Raw genomic sequence first — 18,719 nt, 5'->3', positions numbered from 1 at the left:
ATAACATTAAGACAAATTACAGATACAATTGGAATAAAAAATCAATTTGAGAAAGGGAAAATGGGTATCTATTGAAAGGATTGCTTGGAATGGAAGTTAAAGGCTTGCAAACTTGTTAAAGCAAAGAGAGGAGATAAGATGGAAGGAAGGGGAAGAGGATGTCAAATCAGATTTGGAAGTGAATGATGCTTTGGCAAGTGGAAACCTCATCTGAGGGCTTGGATGGAGGCCAAATTTTTTTTGTTTCAAGATGACATCTCCTTTCAATTCATTTGTCTTCATTGTCATGGGAATGAGACAGTGTGGGGGAGAACAATTTTTATATCTTTGGGTATTCACTCTTTCTAATTTGTACATTATTTGGACATGTGGGCTCATCATTGCTTTGCAAAACATTATTTTTCAACTTGGCATTAATCTTCATATGAATCATTCCCGATGCCATGCTATGCCACCATGGTACATAATTCAATGAGGAATATGTAATGCAAGTGGTATATAGAGATACTATTTTTTTGAAGAAAAAAAAAATTAAAGCAATAAATTTCATTTCTAGAGAGATAGCTCCAAACATTCTCTTTCAAATTAGGTATGTTTGCTTCTAATTTTTCCATTATTTTATTTACTTTTTTTCCCCATTAATCTAAAGGCACACTTTTTTCTTTTTTCCTTTTAGCAATTTCAACAAAGTTGTTGATGCCTTGACCTTTCCTTCCTATTCTAGAAACCCGAAGTCATGTTTATGGTTACATTAAATAGTTATATTTTTCTTTCATTTTTCGTAATTGCTAAATTATTAAAGGGGGGCTATGACTGTGACAAGTGATAGGGAAAATTTTGATCTATTTAACAATAAGCTCATACATAACGTAGATAAAAGGATTTGAAAATTCAATTTATTTTTTTAATCACTCAATTTAGACTTTGGAAAAAGAATGCTAGGAAGCTCTTTATCAAGAAGAACTAATTTGATATCTAAAGTCTCAGTGTGCAATAAATATGGGATGAAGAGAGGAATATGAGGTTCTACCATCTTTCTATTTGTATTTCATCATAATAGAAATTAGGTGGCTGGTTTGATGTTTGATGGTCAAAGGGTGATGGACAATGATAGTGTTAAACGACAAGCAATTTCTCTCTATGCAGCTGTCTTTGGCTGGTGTGACACTACTCCTTTGGTTGATAGCAGCATCGTCCGCTATGAAGGGGCTAAAAGCTTTTGGGCTGGATGGTATTCAACCTTTAATTTTTTCGAGAGTTTCGAAAATAGTCAAAAATTATATTTTAATGTTTGTTAATCAAGCGTTGAATGATGAATTCTTTCTTTTAAAATTCTCGAAGGTCTTTGTTACTTTAATCTCAAAAAAGGACAATTCGAAGCCTATAAGTCTGTTGAATATGTATTACTTATAAAATCTTGACTAAATTGCTTCTAACTAGATTGTGTCCACTCTTGCAGGAGATGGTAGGGTCTTTTCAAAATGGCTTCTTGCCAAGTTGAAGCACTAGTGATAATATTGTAATTTACATTTTTTAGATTAAAAATTCTCACCTATCTTGGTTCTTATAAGTCGTGAGTATTAATGATTTATAATAACATAACTTTATATATATATATTTCTTTCAAACAGTAAAATAATAATGACATAATACTTGAAAAAACTTATGAACTATTTAAAAAAAATTTTAATAAACTTTTATTATTCTATTACATTCAATCAAAAGCTCAAATATATATATATATATATATTGATTAATTTATCATTAATCAAAATACTATATATTATTTTTAGATCCATGTGGACTAACGTAATGTTGATGCAAAAGGTAAAAAATGTTGCACGACAATGTCATCATGTTCTGTCACCATCTAATATGTCATGTCAGCATACCACATCGGCATCACGTGATATAAAATGATAAATGGTATTTTAACTAAATCAACTATTAATTATAAAAGTTTATTTGACTTAAAGTAAACATAAAATGATTTATTTGATTCAATTTAAAAATACAAAAGCATGATTGAATACAATAAAACAATAAGAACTTGTTTGAAACTTATATAGTTTAAATTTTTTTTAAGTGTCATACTTTACAAAAGGACATACAAAATGTATTTACTAATGTGAATTATAAAAGCTTAATGCCAAAAATTTTAAATTTACTAATTTGTTCCATATTTCCTCTGCAATTCAATTTTTATCAAACTAATCTCTCAAACTTGATTACTAACAATGGTTCTTTTATTTCTTTTCCTCCATAATCTTCATTTAAAATATGGGTTTTGGTTAATAGTTTTCATATATATTTTTGTTTCCATAAAGTAAAGATATACATAAAACAAGATTTTAAGATATTCTAAATACATTTGGAACATGAATAGATGCTAGGGGTTTAATCATTAATATCAAATTCATAAATTTCATGGTTTTTTTTATTTTTTTGTTTGCATTGATTATTTAAAAAACAAGCTATAAGTAATAATTCACAATAATAGAATTTTCACATAGATTCATTCTTTTTTTTTTTATGCGAGGCTCATACTTTTAAATAGTGCAAACACACATAAAAGGAAAAGTGAAAATTGTTTAATAATAAATACATGTAAACTTGGATCATAAATTTATTTCTTTATTTTTATATCATATTTATTGGAAAATCAATTTTTATCTAAACAACACGTTGACTTGATTAATGGAAAAATTTTTTTTATCATATTTCTCTGTATTTTGCTAAGAATAACCCTCATTTTCTGCCATTAACCACATTTTCTCTTTACATTTGGCAGCCTAACCCTTGATTAAAAATACAAGAGAGAAAGCAAAGGATATGAGAGATTTTTGTAAAGAAGGTTTATACAGTCTTATTTACATTAAAAATTTCCATCTTCTTGGTTTCTTATAATGAGTTGATAACCTAATAATTGGAATGGGATGAATTCACTAACCTAAGAGAAAAAAAAATGAAAGAAAAATAAAATTTATTAATCTTCTTGCCAAATTAAATTGCTGGGGTTGCAAGTTAAAAAGGAGATGCCCTTAATCATTATAATTTATAATAAACATATGTAAAGTTGAATTGCAAGTAGGGGTTTAATGCCATAATTTCATAATAAATTGATTTTTTCTTCCTTTTTTTTTCATAATTCAATTTTTATCAAAATAAAATTTTTATTCCGTAAATAGTAATGGTATCTTTTTATTTAATTTCTTTACCTCTATATCCGTCACCTATAATATAGGCCATCGGCCATATTTCATAATAATTAACAAAACTTTCTATATATTTTCACTTTCAAAAAGTATAGTTCATATTAAAGATAAGTGATCTTGAATGAATTTTAAGGGTTTAATGCCAATTTTTTTAAATTTATTAATTTATTTCATATTTCCTCTGCAATTCAATTTTTATCAAACTAATATCTCAACTTGATTAACATAAATAGCTCTTTTATTTCTTTTCCTCCTTACCCTTCATTTAAAATATGGGCTTTGGTTAACAGTTTTCATATATTTTCTTGTTTCCATAAAGTAGAAATATACATAAAAATTAAATAATGCTAGAGGTTTAATCATTAAAATCAAATTCATAAATTTGATGGTTCTTTTTTGCATTGATTATTTAAAAAATGAGATATAAATAATAACAGTTCATGATAATAGAACTCTCACATCGATTCATATATATATATATATATATTTATTTATGGGAGACTTGCAATTTTAAATCGTGCATAGAGACATAAAAAGAGAAGTAAAACTTGTTTATAATAACACATGTAATCCTGGATGAATGCTAATGGTGATAATTTTATTTCTTTATTTTTATATCGCATTTATTTGTAAATCAATTTGTACCAAAAAGCAAGTAGGTATCATTTTTAATTCTGAAAAATATAAAACATATACAGAAGGCAAATTAAGTAAAAAAGGTTCAAATTTAAAAACATCAATAAAATCTAGCAAAGATAAAATTCGGTTTGACGTTGTTCTATTTTGAACTTACTAATGATTATTCAAAATAAACCTAGAATTCATTTGTTTTATATGAAAAAGAAAAAGAAAAAGAACAAAACACTACTATAGAATGCATAGATGGAATCCATGCATGAAGTTTTCACGACGTACATAGTAGCTGGAGCTTGGCAGATCAAAAATCTTAGTGTGGACTGCTTTTGATGCTAGTGGTCCTAATCCGGGGAAGGTGTAAACGAATGAGGGTAGGGTTTTAGGCCGGTCCAAGCTGATGGTACAAAAAAGTGGAATCAGTTTCACTAAAAAAAATTAGGTCTTCATCGAAGATATTGAATTCATTAGTAAAGATTCGATGGTGAATATCGACAAAATACCAACGGATCATTGACCAATGGTGAGGTGTACAATATCGACAGATTACTGATGAAAATTACTAATGGACATGATTCCATTGATAAATTGATTGATGTGCAAAAAATGACAAAGGTGTGAAGAATTCCAATCGACAGCCTCCATAGGTAATGGGTTTATTGACGGAATATACTGACAAAATTACTAACAGAGACTTTAGTCAGTATCGAGAAAAATTTACCAACTGAATTACTGATGGTATTTTTGTTTGAAACTCACCGTTGTACCCAAAACCATTTTAAACTGTAGTTAATTAGTGATTAGCTAGGCTCTAACAATATTTTCTCTCTCCTGTTAGTATATATTGCCATGTTTTTGTCCTTACATTTTTTAATGAGAATTTTCTAACATTCTTTCATTCTCCTACACTACCTCTCTCAATATTCATCATTGTATCAAAGCAACTAGGGTTCTTCTGAATGTCAACGCCAGACATTTGTTGAAGAGCAGTGTGATTGTCATTCTCTGTTTCATCTTCAATTTTCTAGTAAGTGGATTCACAGTCCTCTTTTTACTTGGATATCAATTAAATCTCGATACACCCACATCTTCAACATCATCATTTTTGCATCTATTTCTCTAATTGATAATGGTCGAGTCAACCGAGTCAAGTATCACCAATAGGAGACCTTCAATCACCTTACTATTTACATCACACTGAACCTTGGTTTAGTTTTTTACATGGAATTAGTTGCAAAGATTTGGATTACCTTCAAACAAAACTTTGCACAACCTAATGACATCAGAGTGTGCAATATGCAATACACTTTGGGCCGTGTAACTCAAGGTACTAAGTCAATGGACTTTTTTTTTATCAAGTTGAAACGAATTTGGGAAGGGATGAGAATGTACCATCCTTTGCCACATTATGAGTATGGGAAATGCAATTCAGGTTGCTTCAAAATGTACATTGACCAATATAAAAAAGATATGGTTTTCAGGTTTCTCAACAGATTGAATTAGTCTTTCTCTGCTATTAGGTCTCAAATCATACTTATGGATCCTATTCTAACACTGGACAAGGTTTCTAGCCTTATTTTGGGGGAGGAAACACAAAGAAGCCTATTTTTTCTTTCAATCACAACCAGTGCTAGAGTCATCTACTATGCTTAGCACAATTGATGGAAAGAAGAAATTAAAGAAAGACTTAACCTGCAACCACTATCGAAAGAGTGGGTAAATTAAAAAAAATGCTACCAAATCATTGGCTTCCCTAAGGATTTCAAATTCACCAAAAGGGAGAAGTTGTAGTCAATAATGTTTCTGTAGTAAGTCATGAGTTGTAAAACTTCAATCTGATCAAGAAGAGGAATTGGGTGGAACTAGCTCTATGTACTAAATGTCCATCATCAAGTAACAAGTTAACAAGTTGATAGAGCTCTCGAATGAGAAAAGTCTGACTAGCAACGATAATAAGAGCATTTCAACAAGCACTCAGCAGACAAAGCATTAATTGGTAAATTCAACTTTGGCCACGCCTATTTTCAACACCATCGATAATATGCTTCCTAAGTTTAGATATGTAAATACTACCATGATAAAACAAGACTGTTGGATTGTTGACTCAGGTGTAGGTAATCATATCTTTTATTCTTTAAACAATTTCATCTCCACAAGACTAGTTAGCAACTGTTTTGTTTAATTACCTAATAATAGAAAAGCCATTGTCATTCACATAGGAATGGTCAAATTAACTTCGTTACTAACCTTAAAGAATATCCTATGTGTACCTAGCTTTAAGTTCAACCTCATATTTGTAAGTCAGCTTATTAGCTCTAAGAAAACTTGTGTTCTCTTCACTGACATGTATTATATTGTTCAAGATATTCCCTCATTTGGAAAGAATTAATGTAATGCATCAACAATATCCAGATGTTAAGTGTTATAATAAATTGCTTTGTGAAATCTACCTTTTGCAAAAGCAAAGAAAGCTTCTTTTAATATATATACGTTTAACGTTCATACTATGTTTCTCTTTATCTTATTAGCGTGGTAGGAATTTAGTGAAAGTAAAGAAATGCAAATGAAATTTGCTCAACACTAGCTTATTATTTTGGTTGATATTTTAGATAAATAGCTTTTATTTTACTCAACCTGAATTGTTGTACAATCAAATGCACTTTTAGTGAAACACTGCAAATATCATTTTTATCATATTTTAAGGTAGTATTTAGCCTATTTACAAAGCTACTCATATATCATACCATTTTGATAATATTGCAGTACTACACTTAGACGGAACAAACGTAGCTAAAGATCTCAAATCATTGCTATGAGATCACTTTTTGTTATATGATGTATACAATCCTGCAAATCAAAGTGTGCCTTGTTTTTTGGATTGCAACTTGCTCATTGATGAATGCAGAATAATTTTTATATATTTTGTAACAAATGTTGTTTAGGCATACGTGTGATACATCATCTTTACGACGTCATCTGTTAAGATATATATACCAAATCCAAGCCCATCATTATTAGCAACTTAAGTTTCAGCTTTTGAGAGCTATATGGTTTAGGATTCAAAAGTTGTTAGGCCAATACTTGGACTTAAGTCGTTACAAATAGTATCAGAGTATGAGCCAACCCGATGTGAGCTTTCATATTACGCTGGTGAAATCTTGGTCTTGTGAAATAGTCTTTGATTGTGATTATGATGTGATGAGTGGCTTTGATGAAGACATCAAAGGTTTGAGTGAGTGAGATTATGATACCCCATTTATATCAAATATGAATGTTATTATTAAATAACGAATCCAAGTTCATTATTATTAACAGCTTTAAAGACCACATGATTTAAGCCTGAAAAGTTGCTTGGCTAGTGCGTAGACTATGGTTTAGTTTTGAAAAGTTGCTGAGCTAGAACTTGGATTTGGATCGTTACAATATGTCAAATAATAATTGAAAGAATTATATAAATGAAAAAATTCAAAATTGTTTGCATGGATTCACAATTTTTAACATCAAACGTTTATAAAATTTTCAAACCCGTTGTTTAACACAAAGGCTCTTCTAATTTATATTAAAGATAAGTGAACTTGGATGAATTATAAAGGTTTAAATTTATTAATTTGTTCCATATTTCTTTGGCAATTCAATTTTGTATCAAACTAATTCTCAAGTGGATCAACAAAAGTGGTTTTTCTATTCCTTTTCTTCCATAAACTCCATTTGAAATATGGGCTTTGATTAATAGCTTTCCCATTTATGTGCAAATCAATTTTCATCGAAACAAACACTATAACGTAATTAATTAAAGTTTATTTTATCTTACTTCATTTGTCACATTGAACTTTAAATGTGAGTATTGAGTAATATTTTTACTTCTAAGATATATAAACATATTCAAAAGATGAAGTAAAAAATATTCAAACTTAAATCACATAACGTGGGAAATATGGAATTTGATTTGATGTTGTTTTATTTTACATAAGTGAAATTTAAATTGAACTTATGGTTATTCAAAATAAACTTAGAATGCATTTGTTATTTATCCAAAGAAAAAGGACAAAGTCTAATCAATGGCAGCCATGAAGTAAAAACATGAAGCATTCAAGAGGCACATAGCAGCTGGAGCTTAGCAGATAAAATTCATAGATGGAATCTTCATATTGGAAACGACTAGGAACTCATGGAGGTTTACAAATAGAGAAAATGCATTGGCTGCTTCCCACATGCCTACAAGAAAGAATTGATTGAAATGGTGTCAACTCTTAATAAGCCAAAAGAAGGTAAAAGAACTCGAGCTAAGGTAAGAGAGAATAAAGTTTCTTATAACATTGGAATCTAAAAAGAAAATAACCATCATAGTTCTATTGGCAGTGAGTCCATGTGGGTTGGTGAAATTCATCATCAATTCTTTCTTTTCATTGCTTCAATATTGATTTTTTGATTCCTAATTCTGATAGAATAAGCTTTGATAGCATTTTGTGCAGAAGTGGGAGACTTAAATTCGATAAAGCCAAAGAATCTCCATTTCTTACTAGGTTTAATACGAACACCATTAGGTTTGATAGTTCCAAACCTTTTGAAAGCCTCCTGAAGTTCTTCAACGTTTTTGTTCTTACCCAAGTTTTTAACATATATTGATGTCTTTTCCAAGCCATCGGCTCTATTTAGATTATTCAAACCCTGAGAGGCTGTACTATTTGAATTTTCTACTACAGAAGAATAAACAGCATTATTCTGAACTGCATAACTTGTCTTAATGATTGGCATTGCAGGGTCTTTTCAGTTAGCCTATTGATCAAACTCTAAGGAAGGGATCGTTGTGATCTCCTAATCTAGCATAAGCTCAAGATTGGCTCTCAAAAGATGCGAGGTTTGATTAGCATGAATGTTCATGGTTGCTTCATCACTAACAAACATCAAAACATCATTAAACACAAAGAAACCTTCTTCTTGCAAAGCAAGAAAGAGTGATTGTTTGAACATACCGATCTTGTCATTCTCCAAAGTCATACAATCGATGACCAAAAGAAGAACTCCACTGTCGAAAGAATCTTGGGAATAATAAGACAGAATGTCATACTTCTTAGCATTCGAGGAGAGAAAATGATAATATATGGCTCCCATGGTTGTCACATTTCTCATAACCCCATCTTCTCCTAACCAACTAACCTTGCTTGAATTGTTATAAAACCAGAAAATGGATGTTAAGATATCATAGGGATGTGGTAATATTCCTCCACCAAGGCTTTAACCTCAGTTGCTGTACCATCTTTGCAACAACAAGAACAAAACAGAAAGCAAAAAGAGTAGATGATGTGAGAGATTTTGTTTTGTAAACAAGGTTTTACAAATTTATATTAAAATTTTCACCTTCTTAAGTTCTTATATATAGTGAGATGACAACCTACTTGGAATGAGATGAATTCACCCATGGTAGGGGAAAAAATGGAAGAAAATGGAATATTTTCAACAATCGGTCATTAATATAGGTAGAGTTGATTTGTCTAATATCAATATAATTTGATCACACTTACTCTCTAAAGCTCTTTTTGATTTAAATTTATTATATAATTAAGATTATTTTATTTTTATTTATGATTTATAATAACAAATCTTTTACTTAGATTTTTGCTTTTAAAAAGTATGAACGTATATAACAAAAAAAAAAGGATAAAATGCAATTCATACTCAAAATACGTGAACTAGAATTGCAAGAAGGGATTTAATACCATATTGGTAAATTTCGATAATAAATTGACTTTTCTTTTTTCACAATTCAATTTTTATCAATATAAAATCTTAACTTGGTAATAGTAATGATTCGTTTTATTTTATTTCTTTTCCTTTATATAAGCGATGAGTAATATGCATTATAACATAAATTTTTATATACTTTTACTTCCAAAAAGTACAATTTCTATTACATAAAAGTGAACTTAAATGAATTATAAGGGTTTAATGCCAAACTTATAAATTTGTTCCATATATCCATTTGCAATTCAATTTTTATCAAACTAATATCTCAACTTGATCAACAAAAAATGGTTCTTTTATTTTTTGTCCTCCATACCCTTATTTAAAATATGGGCTTTGGTTTTCAAGAAGTACATAGTAACTGGAGCATTGTAGGTAAAATGCATCAATGGAATCTTAAGATTGTAAAAGAATAGGAATTCATTGAGGTTTACAAACAGAGAAAATGTGCTTTGGTAGTTTCTCACATGCCATGCCAATGCAATAATTTGGTGTCAACTCTTAATAAACCCAAACAAAGTAAAACAACTTGAGCTAAGGTATGACAAAAGCAAGTTTCTTAGAAAACTAGAATCTAAAAAGAAAATAACCATCATATATCTATTATCCAAATACTATCTGGATAAACTTCTCAAGTTTCCCTTTGTTTTTTCTGTCAATGCTTGTAAAACAGGACATAAAACCTTTGGTTTTATGGTATTATAGATTAGCCCATGCTCTTTTGAAAGGAATTAATGTAATACATCAACATCTAGATGTTAAGTGTTCCAATGAATTACTTTATGAAATCTACCTTTTGGCAAAGCAAAAAAGGCTTCCTTTTCCAATTCATACTCAAAGCTCCAAAATTGCCTTTGAATTGATTCATGTTGACATATGGGGTCCATATGAGACTCCCACCTTACCTATTTAACACTACTTTCTCACCATTATGGATGATTTTACACATTTCACTTGGATATTTCTGATGGAAAACAAATAAGATGTTTTGACAATCATCTTTTTTTTTTAAAGGTTTGTTCAAAAACAGTTTGATCTCTTTACCAAATGTTTAAGGTTAAATAGTGGCTAGGAATTTAAACTTACTGAATTATTTTCTAAAATTGATCGATTATCATGTGTAGATACCTCTAACAAAATGGAGTTATTAAGAGAAAGCATCAACACATTTTGATGGTGGCAATGGCCTTAATGCATCAATTAAATGTTCCCATTCACTTTTAGAAGGATGCAGTACTCACTACAATAAATATTTTTAATAAAGTACCAACAAAGATCCTTCAAAATAACTCCCTATTTGAATTGTTATAGCAAAAACCTCCATCAGATGACCATTTCAGAGTCTTTGGGTGCCTATGCTTTGCATCTACATTGATACAGTACAAAAAGAAGGTAGACAAAAAAATGTCAGTAAATGCATTTTCATAAGGTACCCTAACAATATAAAATGGTGTAGAGTTTATGATCGTTGTGCACAAAAGATCCCAACATCTAGAATTGTTGATCTTCATAATAAGTTATTTCCTTTTCAATCTTCATAGCAAAGCATATAGTCTCCTAGTTTCATGAAACACCTTATATGCATGTTGGTTATCTTGATGAGTTTGACTCAAATTTCTCAAATTATCCTTATCAAGACCAAATGTCTGTTGAACTACACTCACTTGAACCTATATCATCTTCTAAACTCCCTCCCACATCAACTACAAGTAATTCTTCTCACAACCCCCTTGACACTGATAGTATGCCTACTGCTAATGATATTAATAAACTAGAAACTGGCAATGTCATCGATATGGTCTTACCAACTAGAAAAAGTTCAAAACCTAAACAAACTCCTAAGTACCTTGATGCCTATTATTTTGATTTACCATCTCACACAAACACTATCACTTTATACCCTATAGCTAAACATTTGTCCTGTCATACTCTTTCTTGCCCATAAGACATTCATTACTTTTTTATCACAAATACATGAAAAAAGCTCTTATCATCAAGTTGTCAACTATTCACATTAGAGAGTTGCCATGGCACTTGCATTGAAAGCATTAAAGGACAATGGTACATCGAGCATAATACTTTTACCCAAAAACACCCATGCCATTGGTTGCAAGTGGGTCCATAAGGCACATAGCAACTGAAGCTTAATAGATGAAATGCATAGATGGAATCTTAAGATTGCAAAAGAATAGGAATTCATGAAAATTTTCAAACAAAGAAAATGCATTGATTGCTTCCCACATGCCTACAAGAGTGAATTGATCAAAATGACATAATGTAGAAATTTGGTATTAACTCTTAATAAATCGAAAGAAGGTAAAAGAACTTGATCTAAGGTATGAGAGAATAAAGTTTCTTAGAACAATGAAATTTGAAAAGAAAATAACCATCATATTTCTCCTGGCAGTGAGTCCATTTAACCAAATGAAATTCATCATCAATTCTTTCTTTTCCTTTCTCCAATTTTGATTTTTCGATTCTTGATTCTGATAGAAGAAGCTTGGATAGCATTTTGTGCAGAAGTAGGAGACTCGAATTCGATAAAGCCAAAGAATTTCCCTTCCTTTGCAGGTTTAACATCAATCCCATTAGGTTTGATAGTTCCAAACTTCTTGAAAGCCTCATGAAGTTCTTCAACTTTTGTGTTCTTACCCAAGTTCTTAACAAATATGGATGTCTCTTCCAAGGCATCGACTCTATTTAGATTATTCAAACCCTGAGAGGTTAAAGTATCTGAATTTTCTACCATAGAAGAATAAGCAGCATTATTCTGGACTGTATAACAACTTGTCTCAATGACTGACATTTTAGGATTATTCCAGTTAGTCTCTTGATTTAACTCCAAGGAAGGAACCATTGTGATCTTCCGATTCGAGATAAGCTCAAGATTGGTTCGTAAAGGATCTGAGATTTGACCAGCATGAACATTCATGGTTTCTTCATCACTGAAAAACATCAAAACATCATTAAACACAAAGAAACCTTCTTCTTGGGGAGCAAGAAAGAAAGATTGTCTAAACATCTTGGTCTTGTCATTCTTCAAAGTTATACAACCGATGACCAAAACAAGAACTCCACCGTCAAAAGAATCTTGGGAATAACAAGACAGAATGTCATATTTCTTAGCATCCAAGGTGAGAAAATGATAATATATGGCCCCCATGGTTGTCACGTTTCTCATAACCCCATCTTCTCCTAAACAGCTAACCTTGCTTGAATCCTTATAAAACCTGAAAACGAGTGTCAGGATATCACAAGGGATGCGATAATATTCCTCCACAAAGGATTTAACCTTAGCTGCTGTAGCCATCTTTGCAACTGCAAGAACAAAACAGAAAGTGGAGAAAGAAAAAGATATGAGAGATTTTGTTTTGCAAAAAAGGTTTTACAAATTTGGGTTAAAAGTTTTCACCTTCTTGGGTTCTTATATATAGTGAGAGGATAACCTGATTGGAATGGGATGAATTCACCAATGGAATGGGGGAAAATGGAAGAAAATGAAATTTTTTAAATGGTTGGTCATTAATATAGCTAGAATTGATTTTTCTAATATCTATAAAATTTGATAATACTTACTCTCTAAAGCTTTTTATGATTTAAATTTATTATATAATTAAAATTATTTTATTTTTACTAATAATATATGATAACAAATCCCTTACTTAGATTTTTGCTTCTAAAAAGTATGAGAATACATAACTAAAAAAAAGGTAAAACACAATTTATACTCAAAATACGTGAATTAGAATGGCAAGTAGGGATTTAATGCCATATTGGTAAATTTTATAATAAATTGATTTTCCTTTTTTCGCTATTCAATTTTATGAATATAAAATCTTAATTTGGTAATAGTAACGGTTCGTTTATTTAATTTCTTTTCCTCTATATAAGTGGTGAGTAATGATTCATTATAACATAACTTTTTATATATTTTTGCTTCCAAAAAGTACAATTTAGATTACATATAAGTGAACTTGAATGAATTATAAGGGTTCAATGCCAAACATATAATTTCATTATTAAATTTATTAATTTGTTCCCTATTTCCTTTGCAATTCAGTTTTTATCAAACTAATATCTCAACTTGATGAACAAAAAGTGGTTCTGCTATTTCTTTTCCTCCATACCCTTACTTAAAATATGGGTTTTGGTTTTCAAGAGGCACATAGAAATTGGAGCTTAGCAAACAAAATGCATAGATGGAATCTCAAGATTGGAAAAGAATAGGAATTCATGGAGGTTTACAAACAGAGAAAATGTGCATTGGCAGCTTCCCACATGCCATGCCAATGCAGCAATTTGGTGTCAACTGTCAACTCTTAATAAACCAAAACAATGTAAAAGAATTTGAGCTAAGGTATGACAGAATCAAGTTTCTTAGAACACTGGAATCTGGAAAGAAAATAACCATCATATTTCTATTGGCAGGAGTCCATTAGGCCTTGGTGAAATTCATCATCACTCGTTTTTTTAATTGCTTGAATTGAGGCTCTCTTCTTCCCGATTTTGATAGACGAAGCTTGGATAGCATTTTGTGCAGACATGGGAGACTCGAATTCTACAAAGCCATAGCATTTCTTTATCCTGTCATTGCTAACAATACGAACCCCATCAGGTTTGATAATTCCAAACCTCTTGAAAGCCTCCTCAAGTTCTTCTACTTTTGCCCTCATGCGCAAGTTCCCAACATATATGGATGTCTCTTCCAAGGCATTGTTCTGGACTGCAGAACTGCTTGTCTCAGTGACTGGAATTGTAGGGTCGTTACTATTAGCCTCTTGCTTTGAGTCCAAGGAAGAAACCATTGTCATCTCTTGATCCGGTACGGGTTCAAAATTGATTTGCAAAGGATCCGAGGTCTCATCAGCATCAATTTTTGTGGTTTCTTGATCTTTAAGAAACCTGAAAACATCATTCGATACAAAGTAACCCTTTTCCTGGGGAGCCAAGAAGAAGGACTGAATAAAATGCCTGATCTCGTCATTGTCCATAGTCATACGACCAACAACCAGAATAGAAATTCCAGTATCACAAGAACCTTGGACATCACAAGATAGAAGGTCACACTTCTTGGCATCAAACCGAGGGAAAAAATGCTCATACATGCTTTCCATGACTGTCACATGGCTCATAACCCCATCCCGACTTTCCCAGCTAACCTTGCTTGAATCCTTGTAAAATCTGTGAACAAGATTCGGGCTCACAAGGAGGATGTAGTAATATTTATCTACAAAGCCATCAGCCAAATCTTGAGGGGAGAATTTCTCACTGTTAGCCTCGTGCTTCGACTCCTCGGAAGGAACCGCTGGGATCTCTTGAACCGGCACAGGCTCAAGATTGGTTGGCAAAGGATCCGAGGTCTCGTCTGCATGATCTTTCACGGCTTCTTCGTCACTAAAAAACCTGAAAACATCATTCAATACAAAGAAACTTTCTTCTTGGGGAGCAAGAAAGAAGGATTGAGTGAACATCTTGGTCTTGTCATTCTTCAAAGTCACACAACCCGTGACAGAAACAAGAAGTCCACCGGCAAGAGAATCTAGGACATCACAAGACTGAATGAGATACTTCTGGGCATCCAAGGATGAGAGGAAATGATCATATATGCCTTCCATGGTTGTCACATCTCTCACAACCCCATCTTCTCCTGACCATCTAACTCTGCTCGAATCGTTATAATACCTATCAACGAGACTCCGGTTATCACGAGGTAAACAGTAATATTGCTTCACAAAGGCATCAGCCTCAACTACTGTAACCATCTTTGCAACTGCAAGAACAGCAAAGAAAGCAAAGGAACAAGAGATATATTTTGCAAAGAAGGTTCTGCAAAGTCTTATTTAGATTAAATTTTCACCTCCTTGTGTACTTATAGTGACAGAATAACCCAATTGGAATGGGATGAATCTACTTATTAATAGCTATTGATTTGTTTCTCAAGTTAGGCTAATATCATTATAATTTGATAAATATTCATACTTAACTCTCTAAACCTCTCATGTTTGATTTAAATTTATTATGTAATTAAAATTATTCGGTTTTTACTTATGATTTATAATAAAAAATCTTTTTATATTGATTTGTACTTCTAAAAAGTATGAATATACATAAACAAAAAGTAAAAAAAAAAATATTCATACTAAAAATATGTGAACTTGGATGGCAAGTAGGGGTTTAATGCCATATGAGTAAATTTCATAATAAATTAATTTTTTTTCACAAATTCAATTTTTATCAAAATAAAGTTTTAACTTAATTAATAGTAACGGTTCCTTTTATTTAATTTTCTATCCTCAATATCCATAGATCGTTTAAAATTTGTGAGTAACAATTCGTAATAATATAACTTTCTGTATATTATATTATTGCTTTTTAATACTAAATTCACTTTCCATAAAAAAAAAAACTAAATTGTCATGAGGCTGAACTTGTTTATGAACATAATTCTAAATAGAAAGCTATTAAAAAAAAAAAGAGCTAATCAATTTCCAGGTTCATCATTGTGCCTGGTGAGATTATCTTCTCCATTGCCATTGCCAATGCTGGAGCCTGATGGAAGCTTGCTTTTCATCTCTTGGATATAAGCTTTTTGGTTGCCAATTGTGATGGAAGAAGCTTGGATGGCACTTTGTGCTGAACTGGTAGACTCGAATTCGATAAAGGAATAGCATCTGTTGTGCATACCCGATCTAGTTTTAACCCCATTTGGCTTAATCGGTCCGAATTTCCTGAAAGCTCTGTGAAGTTCTTCGGCTTTTACACCCATGGCCAAGTTCCCGACAAAGACCGACTTTCCCTTATCTGTATCGACGTGCCTTCCGTTTTTCTTCCATCCCAAGCCAGGTTTCCTCGCCGGGTGAGCCTTGAACGGAGCATTGTTCTCATTCAATGTATTCACAATAGTTAGAAAAGACTTCTTCGGAGCAGCAGCAGCAGCAGTAGCATCCTTAACTTCTTGAACAGATTCGCTAGGGGCAACAATATCAGCTGGCAAAGGATCTGAGTTTGGTTCAGCAGTCGAATCAACTCTTTTGATATAGGTCTTTAGCGGTTCTTCCTCGTCAAGAAATCTCAAAACATCAGTCAAAATAAAATAACCCTTGGGTCTATTCATAGGGGCCAGGACGAATGATTGGATGAACTTTCTCTTGGTGTTGGCGTCATTGTCCATAGTCATGCAACCAATGACCACAACATGAACTCCGAGGCCTATAGACAATTGAGCATCAATAGAAAGAAGGTCGCAGTCCTTGCAATTAGAGTAGGAGGAAAAGTGATCAGCAATGGCTTCCAAGGTTGTGCAACGATTCATGACCCCATTGGGTCCTTGCCGACTCAATCTGCTTGAACCCTTGTAAAACTTGTGAACTTGCTCCGGAAAATTGCAGAGGTGGAAGTAGTAGCTCTTCACCAAGGCTTTAGCACCTTCTTCGGGAGCAGTGTTCTCATTCAATGCATTCACAGCTGTTAGAGAAGCCTCTTTGGGAGGAGCAGCAGCTGCAGCAGCAGTAGCAGTAGCAGTAGCAGTAGCATCCTCAACTTCTTTAACAGTCTCGTTAGGGGCAGTAATATCAGCTGGTAAAGTCTTGGGTGTTTCTTCCTCATCAAGAAATCTCAAAACATCGTTCAAAATAAAATAAGCCTTGGGTTTATTCATAGGGGCCAGGACGAATGATTGGATGAACTTCCTCTTGGTGTTGCTGTCATCATCCATGCAACCAACGACCAAAACATGAACTCCAAGGCCTATAGATAATTGAGCATCAATACCTAAAACACACCCCTTACAATTAAAGTAAGAAACAACATGATCATCAATGGCTTCCAAGGTTGTCCACTGGTTCATGACCTCATCGGGTCCTCGCCGGCAGAACATGCTCGAGTCCCTATAGAACTTGTGAACATCTTTCCGATCATTGCAGAGGTGGAAGTAGTAACTCTTCACCAAGGCTTTAGCAACTTCTTCTGGGGTCAATACAACCATGTTTCAAGAAGGGGTGAAAGATAATAAAAGACAGAATCCAAGATTAAACAGAGAGAACACAGAGATTTTTCCTTGGTTCCTATAGAAAATACAAGATCTAACCAGTTATTGTTTATATATAGAAGATTTTTAGGTTTCCTAGATTTATTCGGCTTCTACCTTTTAGGGTTGCTTGCCAGGAAGGGTTTCCTACTTTTATTCTAGCTAGTATATGTAATTTGAAGTTTCTCCAGCTATAAAGTTTATGGAAAAAAATCTTTTATATTTTATATATATATTAATGAAAAATTGGTCATTAATAAAAAACTCGAGATTAATATGGATAAGGATAAGGAAGTATATAATCAATTAGTTAGTTATGTATTAAGAAGGAAAGTTGATGAATAGATGAAAATAAATAAATAAATAGTTAATGTTTTAAATTAATAAAAATCATCAATATTAAGGACAAAAAATAATTTTATAAATTTATAAAGGCATATATATGTCTTTCATTATTTACATTTTTTTGAGTTCACGCCTTTATCGATAATAAAAAAAATACATGTATATATATTGATTGATATTGATTATAGATTATAAATAGATAGACAATCATGAAAGTTACTTTTTTATGAGTTCAATCACACAATTTATAGTAAATTTTAAACCCGAATTCTTCTAAATGCAATAGAAATTTATTTTTCTAAATGATGCGGGGTTTGTTTATTTGTATTATGGTCTTGTAATCAATAAGCTATCTTTAGCTTTTACCCCTTGACAATAATAAAGCTTACTTTGATATAAGACTCAAGTAAGTAATTAGGCTAAAAATCCAGTCCTTGGTAATATTGTGTGTGACAGCAGGGAGAGTGATCTTAATTTAAATTTATTTTAATTGAGTATTTAATGGGTGGTATTTAGGATATTAATGTATTGATTGGAGCAGTAATTCCACAAATGTAATCAAGTATTTATAAGTTTCATGTATCTTATAAAATAATAAGGTTTGGATTAAGATATTTAAAAAATAACAAGTATTTACTCGTTAACATTCTTAGAGAGGAGATATTGTAAAGGTAAGGCCAACTCATAGTAGCATGAATTAAATTTGAATACATGAAAATAACAAAGTTAGTATCAAATATCACAAGTAACCTCTACAA

Source organism: Theobroma umbraticum, unplaced genomic scaffold (assembly GCF_002168275.2).
Source record: "Theobroma umbraticum cultivar Fairchild unplaced genomic scaffold, ASM216827v3 scaffold_55.0, whole genome shotgun sequence".
Taxonomy (NCBI): Eukaryota; Viridiplantae; Streptophyta; class Magnoliopsida; order Malvales; family Malvaceae; genus Theobroma; species Theobroma umbraticum.
Note: the sequence above shows the minus strand (reverse complement) of the source record.